Source organism: Petromyzon marinus (genome assembly GCF_048934315.1).
Source record: "Petromyzon marinus isolate PM22_M1 ecotype Great Lakes invasive population chromosome 78 unlocalized genomic scaffold, UKy_Petmar_22M1.pri1.0 chr78_unloc.1, whole genome shotgun sequence".
Taxonomy (NCBI): Eukaryota; Metazoa; Chordata; class Hyperoartia; order Petromyzontiformes; family Petromyzontidae; genus Petromyzon; species Petromyzon marinus.
The window spans coordinates 508,160-526,255 of record NW_027422625.1 but is presented as its reverse complement, the minus strand read 5'-3'; the positions used below and the strand labels follow the sequence as shown (position 1 = coordinate 526,255).

The 18,096-nt window shown below is 49.1% G+C and overlaps 1 long non-coding RNA gene across 1 annotated transcript; it reads right to left on the bottom strand.

Annotated features, from left to right (window-relative positions):
• Nucleotides 1–4,988: 4,988 nt before the first annotated feature.
• LOC142908273 (uncharacterized) lies at nucleotides 4,989–9,349 on the bottom strand. The gene is made up of 3 exons (XR_012931668.1): nucleotides 9,205–9,349; nucleotides 8,746–8,809; nucleotides 4,989–5,528 (listed from the first exon to the last, which is right to left on the bottom strand). It is a non-coding gene; the product is annotated as an uncharacterized LOC142908273 (long non-coding RNA).
• Between the last annotated feature and the right edge of the window lie 8,747 nt (nucleotides 9,350–18,096).

The window sequence follows — 18,096 nt, the reverse complement described above, 5'->3', positions numbered from 1 at the left end:
GTGCAGCTGTTTGTATACAGGGAGAAGAGCAGTGGGGAAAGGACGCAGCCCTGAGGAGTTCCGGTGCTGATGGACCTGGAGTCAGAGATTTGTGTTTCCAGCTTAACGCACTGCTTCCTGTCAGACAGGAAGTCTGTGATCCATTTACAGGTGGTGTAGGGCATGTTCAGCTGGAAGAGCTTGTCCTGAAGCAGGGCAGGGATGATGGTGTTGAAGGCAGAGCTGAAGTCCACAAACAGGATCCTGGCGTAGGATGCTGGGGCGTCCAGATGCTGTAGGGTGAAGTGGAGGGCCATGTTAACTGCGTCGTCCACAGACCTGTTGGCTCTGTAGGCAAACTGAAGGGGGTCCAGGAGAGGATCTGTGATGGCTTTGAGGCGTGCCAGGACCAGGCGCTCAAAAGACTTCATTACCACAGATGTAAGGGCGACCGGTCTGTAATCATTTAGTCTTGTTGGCCTTAGCTTTTTGGGCACAGGGATGATGGTGGAGGACTTGAGACAGGCTGGTACATGGCATGTCTCCAGGGAGGTGTTAAAGATGTTGGTGAACACCGGAGACAGCTGGTCAGCACAGTGCCTGAGGGTGGCTGGAGAGACAGAGTCCGACTCGGCTGCTTTGCGTGGATTCTGCCTATTTGAAAATTCTATTAACTTCTCCCTCCTGCAAGGAGAGAATCGTCTCTGTAGTATGGGTGGGGGGTGGGGCATCTTGGGTGGGAAGGGGTGGTTCAGGACAGTCCAATTGTCTTTCAAATCTACAGTAGAACTCGTTCAGGTCGTTGGCTAGGCGGGAGTCGTTAGTGGTGTGGGGGGCTCTGGGTTTGTAGTTGGTGATCTGCCTGAGCCCTCTCCAGACAGAAGCAGCGTCGTTAGTAGAGAACTGGTGTTTTAGTCTCTCTGAGTACAGTCGTCTAGCCTCTCTCACCGCTTTGCTAAACCTGTTCTTCGACTCCTTGAATCTGTCTCTATCCCCACTCCTAAACGCTTCCTCCTTCTCCAACCTCAACCTTCTGAGCTTTGCTGAGAACCAGGGCTTATTGTTGTTAAAGTTCACCCTGGTACGTGCTGGGATACAGCAGTCCTCACAGAAGCTGATGTAGGACGTCACAGCCTCTGTGAGTTCATCCAGACTATTGGTAGCAGTCGTGAACATATCCCAGTCAGTACAGTCTAAGCACGCCCGCAAATCTTCCACAGCCTCACTGGTCCACTGTTTAGATGTCCTCACAGCAGGTTTACAGAGTTTTAGTTTCTGCCTGTATGCAGGAATCAGGTGGACCATGGCATGGTCAGAGTGTCCTAGTGCTGCTCGGGGGACGGCGTGGTAGGCTCTACTGACTGTAGTGTAGCAGTGATCCAGAGTGTTCCCTTCTCTGGTTGGGCATTTAATGAATTGTATGTATTTGGGGAGTTCGTGGCTGAGATTACCTTTGTTAAAGTCGCCAAGTACGATAACCAACGAATCTGGATTTGCTCGCTCCACACTCAGAATCTGATCGGCGAGCATGCGTTGGGCCTCTTTAACCTGAGGACAAGGCGGCAAATAAACTCCGACCAAAATGAGCGACGCGAACTCGCGAGGCGAGTAAAACGGTTTACAGGTTATAAAAATTGATTCAAGGAGTGGAGAACAATGTTGCAGAATCACTGTGACATCTACACACCAGCCACTGTTAATGTAAAAACAAATACCACCGCCTTTCGTCTTGCCGGAGAGTGCTATGTCACGATCCGATCTTACAAGATGGAATCCTGCTAGTTGTAGCGAAGTGTCCGGAATCAAATCACACAGCCATGTTTCCATGAAGCACAAAACAGAAGCTGAAAGTCTTTGTTTTTTACCATCAGTAGCTGAAGTTCATCCATTTTGTTGTACAGTGAACGTACGTTGGAGAGGAAAAAGCTCGGAAGCACTGTTCGGATCCCGCGTCTGCGTAGCCGTACTAGAGCCCCCGACCGTTTACCCCTTGGGCGGCGTTTCGCTGCTTGAGCAAAGCCTAGCGCGGCATTGACTAGAATGCCTACTAATTCTGCCGCTGGAAGCAGAAAAGTAAGAATTAAATCCACAGGAGTTGTTTCTCTGATATTTAAAAGTTCGTCTCTTGTTAGAGAACTCCGAAAATCTTGGCAAAACACTGAATTGACAGACAAAACAAGACAAAACAGGGCGCACCGACCGGCTGAGGCTACCATCATCGGCGCCATCTTCGCACCAGCACGGGTGTGCTGAACAGCAGGACTCTCTCACCAGCACTGGTGTGTTGAACAGTGGGCTCCTCTCACCAGCACGGGTGTGATGAACAGTAGACCTCTCTCACCAGCACGGGAGTGGTGAACAGCAGGCCCCTCTCACCAACACGGGTGTGATGAACAGCACGCCCCTCTCACCAGCACGGGTGTGATGAATAGTAGGCCTCTCTCACCAGCACGGGCGTGTTGAACAGCAGGCCCCTCTCACCAGCACGGGTGTGCTGAACAGCAGGCCCCTCTCACCAACACGGGTGTGATGAACAGCAGGCCCCTCTCACCAGCACGGGTGTGATGAACAGTAGGCCTCTCTCACCAGCACGGGTGTGCTGAACAGCAGGCCCCTCTCACCAGCACGGGTGTGTTGAACAGCAGGCCCCTCTCACCAGTACGGGTGTGTTGAACAGCAGGCCCCTCTCACCAGCACGGGTGTGTTGAACAGCAGGCCCCTCTCACCAGCACGGGTGTGCTGAACGGTAGGCCCCTCAACAGCAGGCCTCTCTTACCAGCGCAGGTGTGCTGAACAGCAGGCCCCTCAACAGCAGGCCCCTCTCACCAGCACGGGTGTGCTGAACAGCAGGCCCCTCAACACGGGTGTGCTGAACAGCAGGCCTCTCTCACCAACACGGATGTGATGAACAGCAGGCCCCTCTCACCAGCACGGGTGTGTTGTACAGCAGGCCCCTCTCACCAGCACAGGTGTGGTGAACAGCAGGCCCCTCTCACCAGCACGGGTGTGCTGAACAGCAGGCCCCTCTCACCAGCACGGGTGTGCTGAACAGCAGGCCTCTCTCACCAACACGGGTGTGATGAACAGCAGGCCCCTCTCACCAACACGGTGTGCTGAACAGCAGGCCCCTCTCACCAGCACGGGTGTGCTGAACAGTAGGCCCCTCAACACGGGTGTGCTTAACAGCAGGCCTCTCTCACCAGCACGGGTGTGCTGAACAGCAGGCCCCTCAACAGCAGGCCTCTCTCACCAGCGCAGATGTGCTGAACAGCAGGCCCCTCAACAGCAGCCCCCTCTCACCAGCACGGGTGTGCTGAACAGCAGGCCCCTCAACACGGGTGTGCTGAACAGCAGGCCTCTCTCACCAGCACGGGTGTGCTGAACAGCAGGCCCCTCAACAGCAGGCCTCTCTCACCAGCACGGGTGTGATGGACAGCAGGCCCCTCTCCATACAAAACTGGACAAAACAGGGCGCACTAACCGGCCGAGGCTGCCATCATCGGCGCCAACATGGACACTCGCTAAATAACCTAACCAAATGGACACTCGCTAAATAACCTAACCAACATGTACACTCGCTAAATAACCTAACCATTATGGACACTCTCTAAACAACTTAACCAACATGGTGCTGTATCGCCACCGTGTGGTCACATGGTACAACTGCAGTGCCTGGCGCGCTAACAGCAGCAGTGGCACTGTGCGGTGTCTTCACGGCTTCATTGCAGCCAACCGCGCTTGGCACTAACGCTAGGACACCGCAGCACCAGCGACTCACAACTGCGGGGAATGCGCGGGTGACGTCTGACAGCGGCAACTGCTGGCCTACTGTGTTGGCCTGTACTGCACATGTCCACCACATAGCAGACGTAACCACGAATTGAATGGTTGTGGTACTGCACGTGTCCACCAGAGGGCACAAGTAACACGTCAAGCGCCGGTAATAAAAACGAAACTGGCCGATTTGCACTGCAATTCTTTATTTCTTCACGGATTTTCAAGTAACAAACTACTGCATTGACATTCCAAGCTGTCCCATACGTTTACACAGTTGAATATTTGGTGAACATCGGTGCTGAAGTAGTGAAACGCATTGCATTCCCAAACAGTGCGCTCCAAATCCGCAACAATCACACCCATCATTGACTTCAATGCAAATGCCGCCCCGGTTCCACAAGTCACACAAGCAAGTGGTGTTTGCCCTTCGACTCTACTCGACAGAGTCGCGCCGTATACGATTCAACTCATCTCGCTGAGATGCGTTTAAAGGCATATGGATTAGGGTTAGGATTAGGGGTTATGATTAGGGGTTAGGATTAGGGGTAGGGGTTAGGGTTTGGGTTAGGGGTGAGGGTCACGGGTTAGCGTTAGGGTTTTAGGGCTAGGGTTTAGGGTTAGCGTTAGGGTTAGGGTTTCGGGTTAGGGTTAGGGCTAGGGTTAGGGTTTAGGGTTAGAGTTTAGGGTTAGGGTTAGGTTTAGGGTTAGGATTTAGGGTTAGGGTTAATTGTTAGGGTTTAGGGTTTAGGGGTTGGGGTTAGGGGTTAGGGTTAGGGGTTAGGGTTCGGGGTTAGGGGTAGGGTTAGGGGTTAGGGTTTAGGATTAGGGTTAGAGTCGCGGCATCTCTTCAGAAAGGTGAGAGACTCGATTAGTTGAGCCTTCTTATCCCGGAGTCTGTTGAATGATCTTTAGGTTGTGCGGAATCCCTCCCCGTAGAGGCGGTTAAATTTCGATTTAAAGCTTTCGTGACTGCAAGGATTCATCATGGACACTCGCTAAATAAACTAACCATCATGGACACTCGCTAAATAACCTAACCATCATGGACACTCACTAAATAACCTAACCATCATGGACACTCGCTAAATAACCTAACCATCATGGACACTCGCTAAATAACCTAACCATTATGGACACTCGCTAAACAACTTAACCAACATGGTGCTGTATCGCCACCGTGTGGTCACATGGTACAACTGCAGTGCCTGGCGCGGTAACAGCAGCAGTGGCACTGTGCGGTGTCTTCACGGCTTCATTGCAGCCAACCGCGCTTGGCACTAACGCCAGGACACCGCAGCACCAGCGACTCACAACTGCGGGGAATGCGCGGGTGACGTCTGACAGCGGCAACTGCTGGCCTACTGTGTTGGCATGTACTGCACATGTCCACCACATAGCAGAAGTAACCACTAATTGAATGCTTGTGGTACTGCACTTGTCCACCAGAGGGCACAAGTAACACGTCAAGCGCCGGTAATAACGAAACTGGCCGATTTGCACTGCAATTTTTTTATTTTTTTCACGGATTTTCAAGTAACAAACTACTGCATTGACATGCCAAGCTGTCCCATACGTTTCCTCTGTTGAATATTTGGTGAACATCGGTGCTGAAGTAGTGAAACGCGCTTCATTCCCAAACAGTGCGCTACAAATCGACAATGTGGTGCCACAACAGCGAAGCCGCTCCGTCGAAACCGGAGCCGTCGCTGTGCTGCTGCGACCGAGAAGCCACCCGGCTCCCATCACAGCACTTCCCCCGCCACCCCCCCCACCTAAACACACACACACACTCAAGTAGGGCCTCATGGGGAGGGAGGGGGGCACCTGCCCTGAGTATTTACCCGAGAGCCCCCCTCGTGGGGGTGCTCCACGGTTTCTCAGGGTCAGGGAATTGGCAGGCAACCCCCCCCCCACCCAGGCCAAATGGCACTGCGGCGCCGTGGCTTAACTTAGAATTAAATGACCACGGCGAACTCACTGAGAACCGCAGTGAGGAGATGCTCAAGACACACACGGACCAGCAGACAGGTGGGGAGAGGGGCAGCGTGGGTTAACCGTCTCTACCCATGGTGCACCGCGGGCTAGCGTCTCTACCCATGATGCACCGCGGATTAACGGCCCTACCCATGATGCACTGCGGATTAACGGCCTGACCCGTGATGCACCGCGGATGGGCGCTGCGAGGGCTTTGAAAGGAGCATAAAAAGGGACGCTTTGTTGAAGCAAGGGACCATTTTTTTTATTTGACTGGAGATCAACAGGAGGGAGGGATCGGGGAGCCGTCACCTGACTGTTACTCGCACGTCCGTGAGACGGGGCAGAGAACAGCCAGATTCTGTTTACAGCATCATCTATCCGCGACCTCCATCACTGCGAGGTCGGACCGTAAGTACGAGGGAGAGAGGTAAGACAAAAGGACGAAATTCGGAGAGAAAATAGAGGGCAGACAGGTCCATTAAGTATCAGGCAGCAGCGAGATAGGTTAGACCTGTCCTGCTGGTCCGTACTGACACACACAGTCTAGTTCGATACTCGCGGGGAATAAAACCACTAATAGGATAAAGCTGTGTCGTGGTCACTGTGAGTGCGAGGAGGGAGACGGAGTGTTTGGTGTTCGCATACCGGTACGAGTGTGTACAGAGTGTTTTGTGTTCGCGCGCATACGCGGCTGTTTGCAGCGAATAAGGGAGTAGAACGTGCTTAGTGTCCGTACCTGTACGATCGTTTACAGTATTGTTCAGCGCGCGCGTGCCTACACGAATATCTTCGGAGGTGCCCAGCGCTCGTGTACCTGCGCAATAGCCTACAGTAGCAATAGCCTAGAGTAGCAATAGCCTACAGTAGCAATAGCCTACAGTAGCAATAGCCTACAGTAGCAATAGCCTACAGTAGAGCTTTGCGCTCGCGCGCCTGTGTGACGAGGTGGCGGGGTGGCGGGCGTGCACTCGCGCGATTGTCTAATAGCGAATTAAGCGCCTGGCGTGTGCGAATACGCAGCTGTGTAAACAGCCCGTTAAATCAGAGCAAAGTAATCGCGGCGTGTTTGTTTTTGCTTAAGCGAGTGGAGCGTGGGTGGGAGGGAATCCCACAGGGGCACGCCGCGCCTGTTTATTCCCGTGCAGGACGGGGTTTTACTTTGCGAGCGTGCTCACCGCGACACGCCGCCGTTGAACAGGGTAGCGCATCGCGAGCGCAAAGCATACGAGCCGCTAATTAAGCTACGCAAACGCGGTCGACATCCCAGGCAGAGGTACAGGGGGGCGAGGCATTAGGGGTCGGTAGTCTGGACCTGACAGAGCAGCCGGGGGGGTAGCGGTATGAATGGAACGGGGGAGTCGGTGGGAAACGGCCCCGACAATTCAGTGATGGCGGGGGACGGTAGCTCCCACACCATCAGGGAAGTCCTGTACTGTATACACAACTGCGCACAATTCTGTGAGTCGTTTGTAACTGCTTTGCCGTTAATTATTGCCAATTATGGAGTCCCTGGCACGTAATAATGTCACACGGTGGCAGTGGGGGTCGTAAAATGCTGATTTATATATATAAAAGGGAAATGTGTGGATACGTGTGTCTGTTCTAAATGTTTAGCAAACTTCCCAACAGGCTACACACTTGAAATTTGGCATTTCGTGAGGTTCCATACTGTACACAATGTAAAAAGTATAAAAATAAACTTTGGCATTTTGGGGGAGGGGTGGGGGGAAATGACCATGGAGTGTGTGACGTCAACCCGCAACACACCTGAGTTAAGCGCTCTGCAATGCTTACCCCTTCCATATGCCTCTTCGCGCGCCGTACTTCTAGAGCTGTTAACAGTGTGCCGGGAGATTTTAGGTGGCGCTTCGCTCCTGGCCGATGAAACCATTGGTTTCTCGGAGTTTCAATACAAATCCGTGCGAAGAACGGGTAGAACTGCTTGTTATCTTAAATATGAAGCAGAAATTACATCTGCTTGTTTGTGTGAAGCAGCAAAACCTCTCCAACGCTGAGCTCTGGCGTCATGAAATTTTCACAGCTTCTGCTGTTTGGAATTTCTAAGTGAACGCGACTATTTTCAGCTCGCCACGTCATTCCCTTCCCGAGTGGCCAAAATCGACCTTACGTAGAAGTGGGTTAAGGTTGAATTTCCTTGAGTGAAAACATCCGATTTAGGTAACTTGATTTGTTTCTGCTTTTTTCTTTCTTGCAAGCATCATTTTTTTCAGTGAAAGATAAGAGAATATGAAATTTGAAATTTATCCAAGACAAGAATCCGAGTCCCGGGTGAAGGCGGGTAGTGAAGCCAGTTACAAATAAACCCCAATGATCCTATCGAAATTAGGGATTTCGATCGGATCGTTGAAGGGGCACGTGCCATCCCACCCCCACTGGCTCCACCACTGTCACACACTGGCATGGTTCACAGGTGGTGGTGTGTCCAGACCCACGCCTGGCCACCTTCACTTGCTCAGAATTCATGGTTCCTCACTCCACCAAGTAATTCATTGAGGATCAATCAACACAGCCGAGGCTGCGTGTCTCTCTCTTTCCCCGTGGTCGCTTGGATTTCCTTCCCAATCCCCGGGTTTCCCCTCCACATGTAGAGTGTGAACACCGCCACGCGTATAGAGTGAACACCACCACGCGTCTAGAGTGAACACCGCCACGTATCTAGAGTGAACTCCGCCACGCGTCCAGAGTGAACACCACCACGCGTCTAGAGTGAACACCGCCACGTATCTAGAGTGAACACCGCCACGCGTCTAGAGTGAACACCGCCACGCGTCTAGAGTGAACACCACCATTCGTCTGGAGTGAACACCACCACGCGTCTAGAGTGAACACCGCCACGCGTCTAGAGTGAACACCACCACACGTCCAGAGTGAACACCACCACGCGTATAGAGTGAACACCGCCACGCGTCTAAAGTGAACACCACCACGCGTATAGAGTGAACACCACCACGCGTCCAGAGTGAACACCGCCACGCTGTTGACAAGCCTCACCTTGTGTGGTGGGCAGGTCGCTTCTGAAAACAAGAGCGGTACAGCAGCTCAACGCGGGAGTGGCCTGATAAAAAACGAATAAAACACTGTGTGAATATGCAAAGTGAAACAAAGTGACAAAGTAGTGAGCCAGGTCAAGACAAATTTAACTTAAGCAAGAGAATGGAAGCGAATGCAATCAGGCGAGGGTAGGAGGCAAGGCCCCACGTGGCTAGGCCCTGCGCTGTAAAGTTCCAACCTGGACATAGCTTACATGATTGCTGATACTCAATTGACATCCCTACGAGAGAGAGCGAGGCTCTACCTCGGGAAACAACCACCACCACAACTACCACAACAACCACCACAACCACCACCACAACAACCACCACAACCACCACAACCACCACCACAAGAACCACAACCACCACAACAACCACCACCACAACCACCACAACAACCGTGATGAGAATTTCTCACCTCGGATTTCAGTTCACGCGCAGAGCGGCAACCTCCTGTTACCTCCTGACGTCACGCGTCAGGAGGTGATGTGACGTCACTTCCGGAGTACAAGACACTCCCCTCCCACATCGAGGGGCTCTGTATCTTAAATAAATTATGCTAATTAGCCCGGCCCAATCCTGGATGGATGGGGCGTGGGTGTCGAACCTGTCGCAAAAAACTCGCGACGGCTTTCACAAATACATTATGTTAATGAGCTGCCAGTCACCGTTCGTAGCTTTGCCAAAATAAGGATTGGCACTGGGTCAGATATTGGCAGCGGCCGAGCAGAGGCGACATCACGCTCAAGAGCGCGGTGGTCGGGGGTGAGGCGAATACCTTGGTGACATGACATCACTAGCGAGGCACACCGCCCCCTGGCGTTTGACGCCGATGAGGTAACGCTGAGCGGTGACGTCAGAGAGCGGGGTCAGAGTTCAAGTTTGTTGACAGAAGGGGAGCGGCAGTGACGTAGTGAGCGCTCCGCTCTCGACCAGCCGAGTTCCATTCCCGCTCGTGGCCAACACCGCCAGTGACGATTTTCTGAACCGGTCCTGAGCCTCCCCTACGTCGACTCAGCCTCAAATAAGTACCTGGTGTGGTGTGTAAACATTGCCACTAGGGAGACAAAGGCGGCCGGGCGTGGTGCTGGCCACCCACCCCCTCGTGTGCCGTCCCACCCTTAATAGGTGCTCGCTAACTGCACTTGCCCCAACATTCTGTGCAGGCTATACGGGGGATCTTTGTCTTTGTGTGTTGGGAGCAAGTTTGAGTGGCGTGTAGCCGTGGGAGCTGAACGGGCGCCTGCTGCTACTGACAGTCGTTGACTATGGTTGGACAGACGCTGATAGACAAACACAGACAGACAGACAAGACAGGCGGACAGACACAGACAAGAGGAACACAGAGAAAGATAGGCAGAGACAGAGAGACAGGCAGAGAGAGACACAGAGGCGCACAGAGACACAGACGGACAGAGAGATGTTGAATCGAACACACTTAACTCGCTCCATTGAAAGAGATTCCTCAATCGACGGCTTGTGCACCAGATCTTGTTTATTCACGATGTACTTACAAAAAAACCGCAGACTACCTGCTGGATCTCCTCTCTGTTTCAAAGAACAAATTTGACCTCAGGTCTTCGCTCATTTACCAGCTTCACATTCCCCTATTGCTGTACAAAAACTGGAGGAAGGGCCTTTGCTATTGATGCCCCCAGAGTCTGGAATGCTATTGCCAATAAACTGCAACTTGAATCGCTACCAATGAGATCTTCTCTCAAAACTGCTCTAGAGGAGTTGTACACCCCAAGCTGCCACTGCTATTCATTGGCATAAAATAAAATGTTTATCTGTATTTTTATTTAGCGTGCTGATCTTAAAGGTGCATTTAAAAATTTGAAACTCCGACCGATGCTTCTGTTGTTGTGGAGTAACTCATGCAGCCAGCTATGGCCCTAGGGTTTGGTGTTACATGTTATTTATGCAGTTTATTGTAAAAATTCGGTCAAGGTCCTTGTGATCACTGTTACGTTGCAATTATGGCTTTATTTTTTGGTGATTTGGAAAACGTTTTTTGGTTTGGACATGTTTGTTTTGTTGTCGTACGCAGTTAGACTGATGGCCTTAATCTAAGTTTTTGTGGTTGTTGTTGTTCTAGATTTGAAGCTTTCGTGACTGCAAGGATCCATACTCTTTGGTTATATTCGGTAAAGTCACGTAGGTAAAAATAAAGTAGCAAAAAAATCACGACGTTTCGGCCACAACACAAGCGGCCTTCATCAGGTGAAGGGACCAGACTGTCTCGAGGACAGCGCTGGAGTGAAACACAGCCACGCTCAGACCGCGACCTTTAAGCTGTGTGCGAGGAAATAAGGTTCCTTGACAAAGGAATTAGCATAAACAAAAAAAATTCGCATTTAATTGGTGGACTTAGCATGATGAAAGGTGTAGAGAGGAGTTTGGGGTACCACTACTTGAAAAAATATACAGTACCATTGAAATTAGTTTAATGTTTGGTTCGATTTAGAACATCTTTCCAATGGTTGCTTAATTTTAAACCATCTTCTCGGTTGAAATTGTGTCTGTGTTTGTAGATCTGAATTGCTTCGTGAACAAATCTCTGATAAAAAAAAAACCGTGGGTTTGCAAAGAACCTTGGTATCGGAGAAAATAATATCGTGATCACCCACAGCGTTGTAACAATGATCAGCTACGGCAGAAGAATTCGTTTTGCCGTGTTTCAAATCTGATTTGTGCTCGCGAATTCAGTCAGAGACATGTCGTTTCGTCTCCCCGATATAGCAATCAACCGAGAGAGAACAACTCAATTTGTAAACCCCGGGGTACTGTAAGTCAGGAATGACATCCTTCACGGATGAGATCAGATCACGAATTTTGTGTACTGTATTGAACCGGACCTGGATCTTGTGTTTGTTTAGAATTTTGGAAATCTTTTTAGTAACGCCTGCTATATATGGTAGTGTGATGGTTTTGACCGGAGTATCAAGTGGTTGTTTCTGTATGGAGGGAGAAACAGCTTGGCGGATGGTACGGTCAGAGTATCCATTCCTTTTTATATTCTTAGCTCTTTCGGTAAAGTCACGTAGAAGGGAAAAAATAAAATAAATAAATATATATGAAACAATAAAAAATTCTCACGACGTTTCGACCATAACACAAACGGTCGTCATCAGGTGTGTCAGTTCGCATTCATTTATTTATTTTTAAACGGTGTATGTATTTACTTATAAAAAAACGTCAGCGCCACGCGCAGCGATTTGGCAGTTTATTTACAAGGACTAGTCCATCTATGTTCTGAGAAGAGGAGGGGGGGGACGAAAAATTAATGTATGCTATCTGAAAGCCACTGTAAGCGTAAGCAATAAATTAAGACCTGAAATGGTTTATCAAATCTTTCCAATGATTGCTCAGCCAGAATCCATCTTCTCGGTTGAAATTGTCTCTGTGCTTGTATATGTGGATAGCCTCATTAACGAATCTCTTATGGTAGCCAGATGGCTTACAAAGAACCTCTGTCTTGGAAAAGTCAATGTCATGTGAGCCTACTGAATTATAACAATGATCTGCCACGGCCGTGGTGTTGGTCCTACCGTGTTTAAGGTCAGCTTTGTGTTCACGAATGCGGTCCGAGACATGGCGTTTGGTTTCTCCAATGTAACTACTACCACAGAGGCAACTTAGTTTGTAGACACCAGGGTACTGTATGTCCGGAATCACATCTTTTACAGACGGAACCAGATCACGGATTTTATGTAATGTGTTGAAACGGACCTGGATCTTGTGTTTATTCAAGATTTTGGAGATCTTTTTTTTCGTGATCCCCGCAATGTAGGGTATCCGATTTACCATGGAAGTCGAAAAAGATGGAAAGCTACCTTTTTTGGATGTCCTAATTAAAAAGAGACCTGATGGTTCAATGAGCCACTCTGTCTACAGGAAAGCTACCCATACGGATGCTTATCTGAAACCGGACTCCTACCATCACCTTGCTTTCCTGAGTGGGAGTGTGAGTAGGAGTGTGAGGATGAGCGGGAGAGTGAACAGAGAGTATGGAGGGGGGTAGCTGAGAGTTGTAAAACACTTGAACTTTGAATTCTACAAGTTACCTGAATCGCACTCAGAAAGCCATAGACTCATTACACAGAGACCCATAGACTCACCACACAGAGACCCACAGACTCACCACATAGAGATCCACAGACTCAGCACACAGAGACCCACAGACTCACCACACAGAGACCCACAGACTCACCACACAGAGACCCACAGACTCACCACACAGAGAGACCCACAGACTCACCACACAGAGACCCACAGACTCACCACACAGAGACCCACAGACTCACCACACAGAGACCCACAGACTCACCACACAGAGACCCACAGCCTCACCACAGAGAGACCCACAGACTCACCACACAGAGACCCACAGACTCACCACACAGAGACCCACAGACTCACCACGCAGAGACCCACAGACTCACCACACAGAGACCCACAGACTCACCACACAGAGACCCACAGACTCAACACACAGAGACCCACAGACTCACCACATAGAGACCTACAGACTCACCACACAGAGACCCACAGACTCACCACACAGAGACCCACAGACTCAACACACAGAGACCCACAGACTCACCACACAGAGACCCACAGACTCACCACACAGAGACCCACAGACTCAACACAGAGACCCTGTGAAAAAAGAGCATCGTAGCTCATTAGATTTCTCATGCAGTGTAAATATTCTGATTCACGCGGCGCTGGGGTAGTACCGCGTGGTGGCCACAGGGGGGCGCTGGGGTAGTACCGCTTGATGACCACAGGGGGGCGCTGGGGTAGTACCGCGTGGTGGCCACAGGGGGGCGCTGGGGTAGTACCGCGTGGTGGCCACAGGGGGGCGCTGGGGTAGTACCGCTTGATGGCCACAGGGGGGCGCTGGGGTAGTACCGCGTGGTGGCCACAGGGGGGCGCTGGGGTAGTGTCGCTGCTGCTGCGGGGTCCACGTTCTGCTCTGCTCCCCACCCCTCTTCTTCCTCCCCCCCTACTGCCGAGGCCTCTATAGCCTCGTGCCACGGCAGATCTCTCGCTGTGCTTGTCCCACCCGATGACGATTATTTTAATTATTTTATTTCTTCATAACTTTACCTAAAAAAACTAAAAGTATTTCCTGTAGTCACGAAAGTTTTTTTTTACCTACGCCGGTTTTTAGCCATAGAAGCCAAATTTTCAGCAGCAGCGGCACTGAGCGGCGTCTTCACGGCTCCCTCGCAGCCAACCGCGCTTGGGACTAACGCCAGGACGCCGCAGCACCAGCGACTCACAACTAGGGGGGGATGAGCGGGTGACGTCTGGCAGCGGCAACTGCTGTCGTACTGTGCTGGCCTGTACTGCACCTGTCCACCAGAGGGCAGACTTAACCACGAATTGAATGCTTGTGGTACTAAATTTTGACCTGTGGTACTGCACTTTGTCCACCAGAGGGCAGACTTAACCACGAATTGAATGCTCGTGGTACTGCACCTGTCCACCAGAGGGCAGACGTAACCACGAATTGAATGCTCGTGGTACTGCACTTTGTCCACCAGATGGCAGACTTAACCACGAATTGAATGCCTGTGGTACTGCACCTGTCCACCAGAGGGCAGACTTAACCACGAATTGAATGCTCGTGGTACTGCACCTGTCCACCAGAGGGCAGACTTAACCACGAATTGAATGCTTGTGGTACTGCACTTTGTCCACCAGAGGGCAGACTTAACCACGAATTGAATGCTTGCGGTACTGCACTTTGTCCACCAGAGGGCAGACTTAACCACGAATTTAATGCTTGTGGTACTGCACTTTTCCTTCTTTGGTTCTGTCGGTAAAGTCACCACGTAGAATGAGAATAAAATAATAAATTTATACAATAAAATGACGCGATGAAATTCTCACGACGTTTCGGCCACAAACACAAGCGGCCTTCATCAGGTGAAGGCTGTCTGGAGGACAGCGCTGGAGCGAAAAAAGCCACGCTCAGATCGCGACCTTTAAGCTGTGTGAGAAGAAACAGAGCGCCTTGACAAAGGAATTAGCATTTAATTTAGCATTGAAACAGCTGAGTGATTAGCTTGTGACTGGTCACAGAAATAGCTACGTTAAAGTCAGAGCATACACATTCACAGAGGCCCCTAGTTCAAATCAAACAGGAGAATTTAGCACTTGTCCACCAGATGGCAGACGTAACCACGAATTGAATGCTTGTGGTACTAAATCTTGACCTGTGGTACTGCACCTGTCCACCAGAGGGCACACGTTACACGTCAAGCGCCGGTAATAAAAACGAAACTCTGCGGCCGATTTGCTCTGCAATTCTTTATTTCTTCACGGATTTTCACGTAACAAACTACTGCGTTGACATGCCAAGCATGTCCCATACGTTTACCCCGTTGAATATTTGGTGAATATCGCTGCTGAAATTGCTTGGGAATGCAGTGCGTTTCACTGCGCCCTTCATATCGGCAACAATCAAATCCTTCATCGACTTCAATGCAAACTGCCACCCCGGTTGCCCAAGTCACACAAGCAAGTGGCGTTTGCCTTTCGACTCTACTCGACAATTAGCGCCATAAACAATTCAACTCACCTCGCTGAGATGCGTTTAAAGGCATATGGATTAGGGTTAGGGATTAGGGTTTGGGTTACGGGTGAGGGGTTAGGGTTTGGGTTACGGGTGAGGGTTATGTGTTAGCGTTATGGTTAGGGTGCGGGTTAGGCTTTAGGGTTAGGGGTTTAGGTTAAGGGTTAAGGTTAGGGTTAGGGGTTAGGGGTTAAGTTTAAGGTTTAGGGGTTAGGGTTTAGGTTTAGGGGTTAGGGTTTAGGTTTAGGGGTTAAGGTTAAGGTTTAGGGGTTAAGGTTTAGTGGTTAGGGTTTAGGTTTAGGGGTTAGGGTTGGGGTAGTTAGGGTTAGAGCACCTATGCACTTTTTAGCCAAAATTATCCAAATTTTCATAGCTACATTTACCAATAAAAAGTGAATTCCTCCCATTTGTTTAGCATTACTATGCTCTATATTACATTAAAAGTGTGACATCTCACCATGAACATTTCATGTAAAAAAAAAGCAAATCGGATTACTAACTTATGCCGTTTTTGGTCAATATTGGGCAAATTTCTACAGCTTTATTTTTCAACAAAAGTGCAATCCTCTGGTGTGTTCCGCCTGAGTATTTATTACGATAAAAAGTTGGAAATTTTACCATGAAATTTTAAAGCAAAATAAATAAAACCTCTGCAGTTCATGGCCAAAATGAGCCAAGTTTCTATAGCTTTATTTTTCAATAAAAAGTGCATTCATACATTGTGTTTGCTGTAGTAGGCTACATATTACACACATTTACAATTTCACAATAAAATTTTCAACCCAGAGAAAAAAAATCGGCACACCTTTTTTGGCCAAAAAGCAAATTGGTATACTAGCCTATGCCGTTTTTGGACAAAATTGTGTTAGGGTTTGGGTTAATGTTAGGGGTTAGTGTTAGGGATTATGGTTAGGAGTTAGGGTAGGATTAGGGGAGGATTAGGGTCAATGTTAGGGTTAGTGTTAGGGGTTATGGTTAGGGGTTATGGGTTAGGGGTTAGAGTGTTGTTGTGGAGAATGTATCTACTAGATGTGCTCTGCCTTGTAACCGATTACAAATCTGTACTAAAAATGAATTTCAAATGTAGTCTCTTAAAATTACCTCCTTGCTATGAAGCAGATCAGCAGACACAACATCTTTCATTTATCGATCTCTCCACGAAACAAAGGAATGTTTTACACAAACTATAACTAGCACAGCCTTCTGGGAGTGCATCATTGATTCAGTGCAAGCCAATGTGGACCCTTATTGGTGCACAGCGTCTCAACAGCAGCCGGGCTTGCTTCAACCGTTACGGACATCCAGACGTTAATCAGCAAGGACCATTTCTTGTCCTAGTTAGAAAAAAATCTACGTCAACACGTAATACAAAATTATAATTCGTGTTGTCGAGAATGTATCTCCTCTACGTGTAACTTTTGAGTGGTATGCCTTGTAACTGATTAATTATCCTAGTGTGCTCCCTATTTCAAAGACAATGAGTTGATCCGGAGAGAGATGCTTCCTGAAAACACAAAAATACCCTTTGACCTGTATCACAAGAACAATGAGTCTCACCTGAGTTATCTGTACAGGTTACTTCCAAAACATACACTTTGTCCTAACATCACTTATTCAATGTTTGTCCCTTATAGACAAAATGTTACATGTACGCACACAATCGGACAAGTATTTATTCTAAATTATTGAGTCATTTTAACTAAATTTTATAACTGCACTGAAATATACTGTATCAGGTTACATCGTATTAACATTAAGATATTTAAAAAAATACACACCGTCTGCTTAACAGTGTATGTACAAGATACTATTGTGTCAATCAAAACGATTAGGCCATTGTATACTGGCGTTTGGGTCAAAATGTATCAAATTCTAAACATTACCTACAAACTCCACAACTGAGATGCCACATCAAACATCGCCCCCTACTGACAGGCTCTTGTCCACATGCAGGCCGGTGCAGGGCCACCACCTTGTGCCCCACAGGGGCAGCTGCTACTTGGGGATGCTCTTCGAGTGTTTGAGACGAGATACGATACAAAACTCCGAATTGCCAGAGGCGATTAAGCAAGCACCATATAAATGGAATTAATAGACTCTAGTGAATACTTGGGAGCTTATTGGCTTTCGCTCCTGGTTAGAGATCTACCCAACCCACAGGTCCACAAAGACTGGCCACTGTTACGCTGCAGGTTGCACCTAGGAATTGAGTGTTCAACTTCACATTCTTGTCATTAAAGGCCTGTGACAAAGTTGCATCTATTGCAGTGACATCGTCTCAAGCTTACACATCTACCCGGTCTCCATTTGATTTTGTATTGTCTCGGAGGAAGTCCACCCACACCTCCACTTCCACAAACTGCTGGGAGTTGCCTCGCTCTGCCTCACAGTCAGAATTCTCCTCCTGCTTCACGTTGCCTCCATCGATGCGAAGGTCCGATTTTGGAGTAGAATTTTCATCTTCATATTTCACCATCACCTCTTCATGTTTCACCTCGATACCTTTAAAAGTGTCCAAGCTGGGATTTTCTTCCAGTTCTTGTTTCATGAGGGATGGGCTAATTGCGGCACTTTGACTTTCACAAGCTGATTTCAGACTCCACTCCTTGTGGATCTTCTGATGCTTTTGAGATCTCTGGTGTACATGAAGATTTGATGAATGTGCAAATGCCTTCCCACACACACTGCACTTGAAGGGTTTTTCTCCCGTGTGTGTTCTCT